Source organism: Salvelinus alpinus, chromosome 18 (genome assembly GCF_045679555.1).
Source record: "Salvelinus alpinus chromosome 18, SLU_Salpinus.1, whole genome shotgun sequence".
Lineage (NCBI taxonomy): Eukaryota > Metazoa > Chordata > Actinopteri > Salmoniformes > Salmonidae > Salvelinus > Salvelinus alpinus.
This window is the reverse complement of record NC_092103.1, coordinates 44,370,830-44,381,307: the sequence shown is the minus strand read 5'-3', so window position 1 is coordinate 44,381,307 and position 10,478 is coordinate 44,370,830. Positions and strand designations below refer to the sequence as shown.

At 41.8% G+C, this 10,478-nt stretch overlaps 1 protein-coding gene across 4 annotated transcripts in view; it reads left to right on the top strand.

Annotated features, from left to right (window-relative positions):
• Positions 1-1,316: 1,316 nt before the first annotated feature.
• mapkap1 (MAPK associated protein 1) overlaps positions 1,317-10,478 on the top strand; it is a 122,481-nt gene continuing 113,319 nt past the window's right edge. For 2 of the 4 annotated variants that reach the window (XM_071351422.1, XM_071351420.1), the window contains exon 1: positions 1,317-1,538. The gene's annotated coding sequence lies outside the window, so the exon portion shown is untranslated. Of the gene's footprint in view, positions 1,551-10,478 lie in introns of all 4 variants that reach the window. The other 2 variants (XM_071351423.1, XM_071351421.1) reach the window with 1 other exon arrangement.

Genomic DNA, 10,478 nt, shown 5'->3' with positions numbered 1-10,478 from the left:
TCCCATACAATTTGGTTGTAAATCCAGATTTCAGGACCATGTTCATTATGACCATATCCTTTACACTGGGAAAAGTCTGGCTAATACAGTATTAAAATCATATTTTTTTCTATACAGTATGTCTATCGTGTCATAACACAGCAGGGAAAAAATACAACTGAGAGCTTTTAGCCCTGTGCCTGATTCAACATTCCAACATTAAATCATTTGAACATTTTGTAAATATTTCCACTTTAATGTTGCCACGGTTTCAAGCGAGAGGCCTATTCCCAAGTAAGGACAGACACTCTTTGTTGATACTCTCGCAATCCCTCTGAAACTGTTGCAGAGGTGCGGGGTGGAATGTTTTTCAGACTTTCCCCCCCTTGAGCTATACGATGACACTCTCTTTTCACTTGACCTTGAAGTAGCAGCGTACCACTCCCAGGAGTTGAGGGAGAGAGGAGCTCCTAGTAATGGATGTAGCATTCATCACTGAAATATGCTCCTGTCAAAACCCCACTCTATATCCACAGAGCCTGTATGAGTTCCCAGGTAGCCTACAGAGTAAACGGAGCCCCAGTCAGAGGGCTGTGAGTGGACGGTTAGTTACCACATGACATTTTTGTGTCATATGCAATATAGAAGTTATTCCTTGTTGTTATGGATTGAACACCCTATGCAAATGATGTATGTATGCATGCAGGCACAAACACAGACACTATTGCATGACACAAATGCATGAACACTCACACCAAAGATGGTTAGCCTACCTACACACATGCATAAACATAAACAAAAAAATGCATGAACACTCACACCAAAGATGGTTAGCCTACCTACACACATGCATAAACATAAACAAAAAAATGCATGAACACTCACACCAAAGATGGTTAGCCTACCTACACACATGCATAAACATAAACAAAAAAATGCATGAACACTCACACCAAAGATGGTTAGCCTACCTACACACATGCAAAACACTCTCACAAACACGTACTGTATAATGCTATGGACAGACAAGCTTGCATTCACACATATGCCTATTTCTCTCATCATACATACTGTCTCTTAACAAATGTGTGTGATGATAAGTTTGCACACTATATAAATATTAAAGAAAAAATATAAATATTAAAGAAAATGTGCTGCAATCTACACTATGAATTTCAAACCTAATTGTAAAGAAAATGCAAAGTTGTTCAATTCTCTGTGACTGTTCATTGCAATTTATTAATTGGCTATAGGTGAGCGTTTTGATTATTTCCTTAAATATTATTGGTTTAGCCAAACGTCTGTCAAGTTTTGTCTGGGGTGTTGTGTTTGGGGATGGGTCCCTCCCACCTTGCTTTGACACTCCACTTCCGGTGTGTAGGAACTGCATCAACACTGTCAACAGAGGAAATACATTGTCATGGAGTTTATTGTTGATTTTCTAAGAGTTAAAGTTTTTATTTTAGCGTTATTGAAATGAGACACTGTAACTGGACGTATGCACAGATGGTACAGTGTATCTCGGAACTTTCGCTTCCTCGGATAAGGCATGCATAACGGTAGGTTAGGAGGTTTGTAAGGCACAAATACCTAATAGTAGCTAGCGCAAGCCAGGGCCTTGCTAACGTTAGCTAGTTAGAGTAAGATTAACATTAGCTAGCTAGTTTAGCCTCTGTTTATTAGGATTTATAGAACTACAGTAGTTAGATAAGTGTTTACGCTTGCTCGTTTACATATTTTGGTTATTTCGACAAGCTCCATCTAGATAGCTACCTAGCTAAAGTAACCTAAATATATGCAGGTAGCTAGCTAGTTAGCGCGCGAGTCGCTAACTTACCTTGGCTAAACCCCTGGCATCACCACCAAACAACATAGTAGATAGGTACTATACCCAATTTGCTAGCTAATTTACTAACTTACTATCTTCTACCGGCTATCGTGGTTACTGCCGTGTTTTGCACAAATGATGATGATGATGATGATGCTGCTGTTAGCTTGCTAACGTTACTGCCTAGACAGTGTGCAGTGGGTTTGTAGCCAGTTAGCTACAAGCACGCGAGGAAGCTTGAGTTGTCTGCTTCGTTCGTATTACCGAACTCAGGGATGGGCAACTTTGATAATAGGCCGCAGTGGCTTGCTGATCTGCATACCCACACACATGCAGTCAGAACCGGCCTTAGCCTTTTGGGGGGCCTTTGCACCCCCCCCCCCACCCCCACCACCTTGCGAGCAAAACACTTTAGGGGATCCCCTTTTTTGTTAATTTCCAGCAATTCTACATGTTTTGCTATGGGCAGTAGAGAAAATTTTGCAGTTTTAAAGCAAGTTTTCAGCAATTCTACTAATTTTGACAGGGGTGGACAGAAGATTTAGCAATTGAATAACTCATTTAATGTAATTCTTCTCATTTTCCCATGGGGCGGAGAAATTAAAATGAGCAGTTTTACAACAAATTTCCTGCAATTTTGCCATTGGTTGGAAAGAAATGTTTGCAGTTTTTAATGATATCTGAGTGAGAGTTACTATCAATCAGGGGGGGGACCCGGGTCCGTAATTCGACCTTGGAGACCCGGGTCCGTAATTCGACCTTGATCACTACAACTGGCTGCTAAACAAATTTACCAATCTAAAAAATGTTAGCTGACATTGGTGACAGTAAGTTGAGCCCCCCCCCCCCCAGCTCAAAGTTTCCACCCTGATACTATTGACCCATAGCTAGGGTGTCAGAACTGTGGGTGGTTATCAGCTAGCTAGCAGACAAAACAAATGTACACACTTTGTGGCAATGCAAGACACCGGTGACACGTTTGCACCACCTTTTCTGGTGCATGTTTAGGATGTCAACACTCAGGCTGTGAAACAGGTTTTCAGTTCAGTTATTGACTGTAAAGAAGGTTGCATTTTTTTGTTGTTGTTGAACGTTACAAAGTAAGCAGCTGCTAACAATCTGGCATAGCTAGTGTTGTGTATGTAGTACAGTAGAAGTCTGTCTCTCTCTCGCTCCAGATAATAGCACCTCTCCCGCCTCTGACTGACACTTACCTATGAGCCCCCCCCGTCCCCGTCTCTTTCCATTTAGCCTACTATAAACAGAATCTTCTGCTCCAAAAAAAAGTGGAGACTTTGTTGTTGTTGGGTATATTGGGGCATATTTAGCACAAGTAGGATGCGGTGGAGGAGAGTGATGCCATAGCCTACCTGTTGCTCACCTCTGGGGGGGAAAGGACAGAAAGGGATTTGTCTCCATCATTCAAGAGGTCACTGACACAGTAAAGGGGCCGTCCACACCAAGGACGATAACTGTAACGATAACTATACCGATTAAACTATACATAACTATAAAACGTTGGCGAGCATTTACACTAGAGGACAGTTTAACGTTCTACTGTGCTCCTGTCAATCAATTGATCAACTATCCTACTGCACGCTGTAGGTCTATTAATAATGTAGGGAAACAGTGTTTTGTTATAGTGACAACTACAAATAATACTTCATTGTACATGTAATGAAAAATAAGATAGAAACTCATATTTAAATGTAGCAATTCGACAACAAACGCAGCTTATTAAATAACATTTTATTTGTCACATGCTCTGAATACAACAGATATAGAGCTTTACGGCAAAAGCATACCTTACGATTATTTGAGAACATAGCCCACTAGACAAATCATTACAAACAGTAACCAGCCAAGTAGAACAGTTACACAGTTACACAAATCAGAAATAGAGATAAAATTAATCCCTTACCTTTGATGATCTTCATATGGTTGCACTCAGCAGACATTCATTTACTCAATAAATGTTCCTTTTGTTCGATAAAGTCTCTTTATATCCAAAAACCTCAGTTTTGTTTGTGCGTTTTCTTCAGTAATCCACAGGTTCAAACGCAGTCAAAACAGGAAGATAAAAAAATCCAAATTGTATCCGTAAAGTTCATAGAAACATGTCAAACGATGTTTATATTCAATCCTCAGGTTGTTTTTAGCCTAAATAATCGATAATATTTAAACCGGACAATAACGTTGTCAATTTAAAAGGTAACAAGAAACGCACTGCCTCGGTCTCGCGCATGAAAAAGCTCTGTGACACTTTACGGTCCACTCATTCAGACTGCTCTTACTTCTTCATTTTTCAGAATTCAAAAAACTACTTCCTGAATGGATTTTCTCAGGTTTTCGCCTGCCAAATCAGTTCTGTTATACTCACAGACACTATTTTAACAGTTTTGGAAACTTTAGAGTGTTTTCTATCCAAATCTACCACTTATATGCATATCACATCTTCTGGGCCCGAGAAGCAGGCAGTTTAATCTGGGCATGCATTTCATCCAAAATTCCGAATGCTGCCCCCTACCCTAGAGAAGTTAAGTAAAAAATGTAATAAATAATTAAAGAGCAGCAGTAAAATAACAGTTGCAAGGCTATATACAGGGTGGTACCAGTACAGAGTCAATGTGCAGGGGCACAGGTTAGTTGAGGTAATTGAGGTAATCTGTACTTGTAGGTAGAGTTAAAGTGACTATGCATAGATAATAAACAGAGAGTAGCAGCAGTGTAAAAGAGGGGGTGGGAGGGCGATGCAAATAGTCTGGGTAGCCATTTTGATTAGCTGTTTAGGAGTCTGGCTTGGGGGTAGAAGCTGTTAAGAAGCCTTTTGGACCTAGACTTGGTGCTCCGGTACCGCTTGTCGTGCGGTAGCAGAGATACATCTATGACTAGGGTGTCTGGACAATTTTTAGGGCCTTCATCTGACACTGCCTGGTATAGAGGTCCTGGATGGCAGGAAGCTTGGCCCCAGTGATGTACTGGGCAGTTCGCACTACCCGCTTTAGTGTCTTGCGGTCGGACGCCGAGCAGTTGCCATACCAGGCAGTGATGCAACCAGTCAGGATGCTCTCAATGGTGCAGCTGTAGAACTTTTTGAGGATTTGAGGACCCATGCCAAATCTTTTCAGTTTCCTGAGGGGGAATAGGTTTTGTCATGCCCTCTTTATGACTGTGTTGGTGTGTTTGGACCATGATAGTTTGTTGGTGATGTGGACAGGAACCTGAAGATCTCAACCTGCTCCACTACAGCCCCGTCAATGAGAATGGGGGACGTGCTCGGTCCTCCTTTTCCTGTAGTCCATAATCATCTCCTTTGTGTTGATCACTTTCAAGGAGAGGTTGTTGTCCTGCCATGGTCTCTGTCTCTGCCCTCCTCCCTATAGGCTGTGTCATCGTTGTCGGTGATCAGGCCTACCACTGTTGTGTTGTCGGCTAACTTAATGATGGTGTTGGAGTCGTGCCTGTCCATGCAGTCATGGGTGAACAGGGAGTTCCTGGAGGGGACTGAGCACGCACCCCTGAGGGGCCCCAGTGTTGAGGATCAGTGTGGCAGATGTGTTGTTACCTACCACCTGGGGGCGGCCGGTCAGCCTGTGCATCTTTTACATTTTTACATCATGTCATTGCTTGCCTCGTTGCTCAAGTGGTTTGCAAGTGGGCTCCTTCTGACTCTGTCTGTCATGGATCATCTGTCTCTCAAGTCTTACCAGTTACTAAGGAAAGCTCACTGTGCGCTCTGCCTCTCTCTCCCCTTCGAGTGGCTATTCCTCGCGCACCTAGAACCTAGAGCGCTTCAATAGAACATGTTTTTGATTGGCTGTTGACGTTGTATCGGGGGGGGGGGGGGGTTTAGCTATAGTATCCACAATTTTTGTAGTTACATTGCATTCGGAAAGTATTCAGACCCCTTCCCTTTTTCCACATTTTGTTACTTTACAGTCTTATTCTAAAATTGATAAATCCCCCCCCCCCTCATCAATCCACACACAATACCCCATAATAACAAAGTGAAAGCAGGTTTTTAGAATTTTTTTGCAAATGTATTAAAAACAGAAATACCTTATTTACATAAGTAAATAGACCCTTTGCTATGGGACTCGAAATTGAACTCAGGTTCATCCTGTTTCCATTGATCATCCTTGAGATGTTTCTACAGCTTGATTGGAGTCCACCTGTGGTAAATTCAATTGATTGGACATGATTTGGAAAGGCACACACCTGTCTATATAAGGTCCCACAGTTGACAGTGCATGTCAGAGCAAAAACAAAGCCATGAGGTTTAAGGAATTGTCCATATAGTTCCGAGACAGGATTGTGTCGAGGCACAGATCTGGGGGAAGTGTACCAAAAAATGTCTGCAGCATTGAAAGTCCCCAAGAACACAGTGGCCTCCATCATTCATAAATGGAAGAAGTTTGGAACCACTAAGACTCTTCCTAGAGCTGGCCGCCTGGGCAATCAGGGGAGAAGGGCCTTGGTCAGCGAGGTGACCAAGAAGCTGATGGTCACTCTGACAGAGCTCCAGAGTTCCTCTGTGGAGATGGGAGAACCATCCAGAAGGACAACCATCTCTGCAGCACTTCTACTAAGTTTTTAACTTACTAGTTATCTAAGCAAGTGTCTGAATTAATAAGGTGACGGGGCATCATATTGTTAGCTTCCTGTTGTGTTTGAGAAGTCAAAGCCCTTTGGATGAAATATCTGTACAGCTGCCACTGCTTGATTTCCTTGCATTTTTTCTCCTGTCTGTTCTTGACAAGTCTGCTCCTCCCCCCTCTTCGCCAAGCAGAGCAGGCAGGTCCGTTGTCCTAGCGACTCCAGACGCCAGTGCTGTTCTTCCTTCAGACAAGCATGCGGCAACTTTTTTCATTTGCACAATGTCTCTCGTTCACATTCGCATGTAAATGTTCAAATACAACAAAAATGACATTCGGTAGCTTTATGATCTGGATTGTCTGTCTTTGCAATTTAGTTTATTTTCATTTGTGCACATTATCATATTGGGCTTGCAGCCTCAGTGGAAATTCACTATTACTTGTGCTCATTTTGTTAGAATTCTGGTAATAGATGCCCAATGGGCTTTCTTAGCTTTTTTTTGGCGCACCCTTGTGTACTAAGCCAGTAATAGGATAAATCCCGGGATGAGAGAAGGATTGTATGACGATATGAATACAGCTCAACCCTAGTATGTACTGACATGTATATGTAACTGATAGATACGCATACACAAACACACACTCTACTACACACACACACACACACACACACACACACCACACACACACACACACACACACACACACACACACACACACACACACACACACACACACACATTATTCTTTAGTATTTCTTTATTTTTATCAGATTTTTAAAAAATGTCTGTGTTTAGTTGTTGTAGTTTCTTTATATATATACTGTGTATATTTAAGTCTAATTTCTATGTTAATGTTTTTAAATGTATATGAATTGGAAAGTATTTTTGTCTGTAATGTCTCGTTCCCCAGGCAGACTAGCTGTCACCGTTGGCTAATGCACCTCTCTGATTCAGAGGGGTTGGGTTAAATGCGGAAGACACATTTCAGGTGAATGCATTGTTTTACAACTGACTAGGTATCTCCCTTTCCCTTTCCTAATGGGGATCCTAATAAAATCTAAGTCTCTGCATAATTCTGTTAGCGTGGAATTGCCCTTTGATTAAGGTGTGTAAATGTGCACAGGTTCAACTCCTGGTTCTGGGGTGTAATTTTTTAGTGCAAACCGTGGCAAAACATTTTACAACATTAAAAGGTTTTGCAACGAAAACTAGAGTTTCTAATTTGAGAAATTCAGGTAGGCCCCTTCCAGTTTTGCCCCGTTTGCTTCTGTTGCGTACCTAGTGAATACATTCCTGCTTTCCCTGACTTAGCTACACTATTACCATCTAGGGCTGCACAATTAATCACATTTTTATTAACATTTTGTGTTATTGACCTGCGATATCCATATAACAAGATGCTGTGATTTGTTTTTTGAGGGGATTGCTACACAGTCCGTTTTTATAGTTAATTCTGTTTTTCGTCTCCTCACTGCTTTCCCACACACCAAACCCCGTCCCTTGTCACTCAAGCAGGCATAGTTGGCTTGACTGTTGTAATTCAGTCTCTCAATGTGAGTCTTCATGCTTCTGTTAGCCATTGCATGCAGTCAAAAAACAAAAACAAAGCTTTTTCCAACTTTGCTTCTCCCTATAAATAAATGTTTTCTGTATTATACTATTGGTTGGTGTACATTTATCTCTGCAAAACGCTAGTTAGTCTTAGCAAGAGCCAAATGTGCTTAAAAGAAAATCTCATGCTTATCTCTAACTAGCTAACTGGCTAAATAAATGCACAAAACGTGCAAATATTATGGAGCTAGGAGGGGAAATCTGTCTAGCAAATGTTAGCTCTAGTGGTGCCAGCATGTTGTTTGTGCAACAACGTTCTGAATCAGAGTGGAAGCATATTCTGAAACCTTTGTCTGAATGTAACATGAATTAAAATGTAATTAGGGTCCCCTGGGAAACACTGACCAACACTTTGGTTCCTAGTACCCTGTCACAACAACTCTTATACCTGGCTTTTTATTCGTTGTCATGCCAAACAACACCAATCATATAATTATATATATGCCATTTAGCAGACACTGTTATCCAAAGCAACTTATAGTCATGTGCGCATTTCTTTTTTACATATTGGGTATCTCGGGAATCCAACTCACGATCCTGGAGACCCAAGTGTTTTGATCTAAAACGCAATTGAAATCGCAATATTTAGATAAAAAAAAAAATCATAATTAGAGTTTTTGCCCATATCCTGTAGCCCTATTACCATCTATTGATCAGACAAGGTGAACGTATTCTAGCCTAGTTATTGATCAGGTGGAGTGAACATATTCTAGCCTAGGTATTTTTTGCTTCCTTCATGGTTTACAGATGACATAGGCCAGGGGTCTCCAACCCGGTTCCTGTTTTCGCTCCAACCCTAATTTAGCACACCTGATTCTAATAATTAGCTGGTTGATAAGCTGAACCAGGTTAGTTACAACTGGGGTTGGAGCAAAAACCTACAGGGGGGCAGTTCTACAGGAACAGGGTTGGAGACCCCTGACATAGGCTGTTCTGTGTTCTCCTCTTCCCTTTCCACGTCATGATAGGACTTCTAAGGACGGGCGGTCTGTCTGATAAGACTTAAGTTTGCAATTGACACCACTTCATCACCTGCTTACGACTGCTAGAGTGTTTTCGCAGTGACAGCTTGAGGGACGCACAGGTTCCACGGAAAGCGGGAGAGGTGTTGTCATATTTCACCAAGGCATCCCTCAGCAAAGCCATAATTATTTAATTACCTTTTTAATTAGCCAATTAGCATTGCTCTATAGTTATGTAATGCTATGTGCCAGTCTAAGTGAGATGGTGCTGGAGTAGTAGGCTAGATTAACAGTTGTGTTTTCCTACTAGAAGCTAACATATAGCAGGTTTTGGATTCTCAGGCTGTTTCGTGGGTGCTGAAGGAATTCTTATTGTATTCCACCTAGAACTCTGTCTCCGTGCCTGCTCCCTTTGTTCTATTTGGGGTGTCTTCTACTTGATCTGAGGCCGTTTGAGATGAAACTGACAATCAGAGTTATGTAACCATGGACAGATTGGTTTTAGTTGGCGTGCAGCACGTTTTCCTTGCATTAGGCTCTCGACTTAGGCTCCATCAACCATCTTTTTTGTTAGTGCTCATATCTTTTCACCAGATTTTAGGCCTAGTAAACATTTTCCCATTGTATTCAGATTCAGAAGGGAATCAAAAACAAACACTTACTCTCTTTACCTAATGTCTTATCTTTATTTTACATTTGGTTCCCACCTTTTTTTCTAATTTCCTCTAGAACAGGCATGGGCAACTTTGATGTCGGTGGGAGGGGTTCACAAAACATCTGAACTCACCTTGGAGCAAAACATTTTAGCGGCTCCCCTCTTGACAGCGAAGACAAGAACGACAACAAATATTTGAACGTTTAATTTCCTGCAATTCTACACATTTTTCCATGAGGTGGAGAGAAGATTTTGCCATTTTCAAACTCATTTCATGCAATTAAATTTTTGTTGTGGGGCGGAGAGAGAAAATGGCTGATATCTGATTACCACCCCCTAGTCGGAAATTCGACCATGCTTAATCCAAGTTCAGTTACTTTTCTATATATTGAAAAGTATGCGACACCCGTTGCTGACAGGAGTTTAAAATCAAGCACACGGCCATGCAATCTCCATAGACAAACATTGGCAGTAGAATGGCCCTTACTGAGGAGCTTAATTTTCAATGTGGCACAAGTCAGTTTGTCAAATTTCTGCCCTGCTAGAGCTGACCCCGGTCAACTGTAAGTGCGAAGTGGATACATCTTGGAGCAACAACCGTGCAGCCGTGAAGTGGTAGGCCACACAAGCTCACGGAACGGGATCGCTGAAGTGCGTAGCTCGAAAAATCTGTGTCCTCGGTTGCAACACTCACTACCGAGTTCCAAACTGCCTCTGGAAGCAACGTCAGCACAATAACTGTTTATCAGGAGCTTCATGAAATGGGTTTCCATGGCCGAGCAGCCGCACACAAGCCTAAAAACTCCATGCGCAATGCAGTAAGTCGGCTAGAGTGGTGTAAAGTTC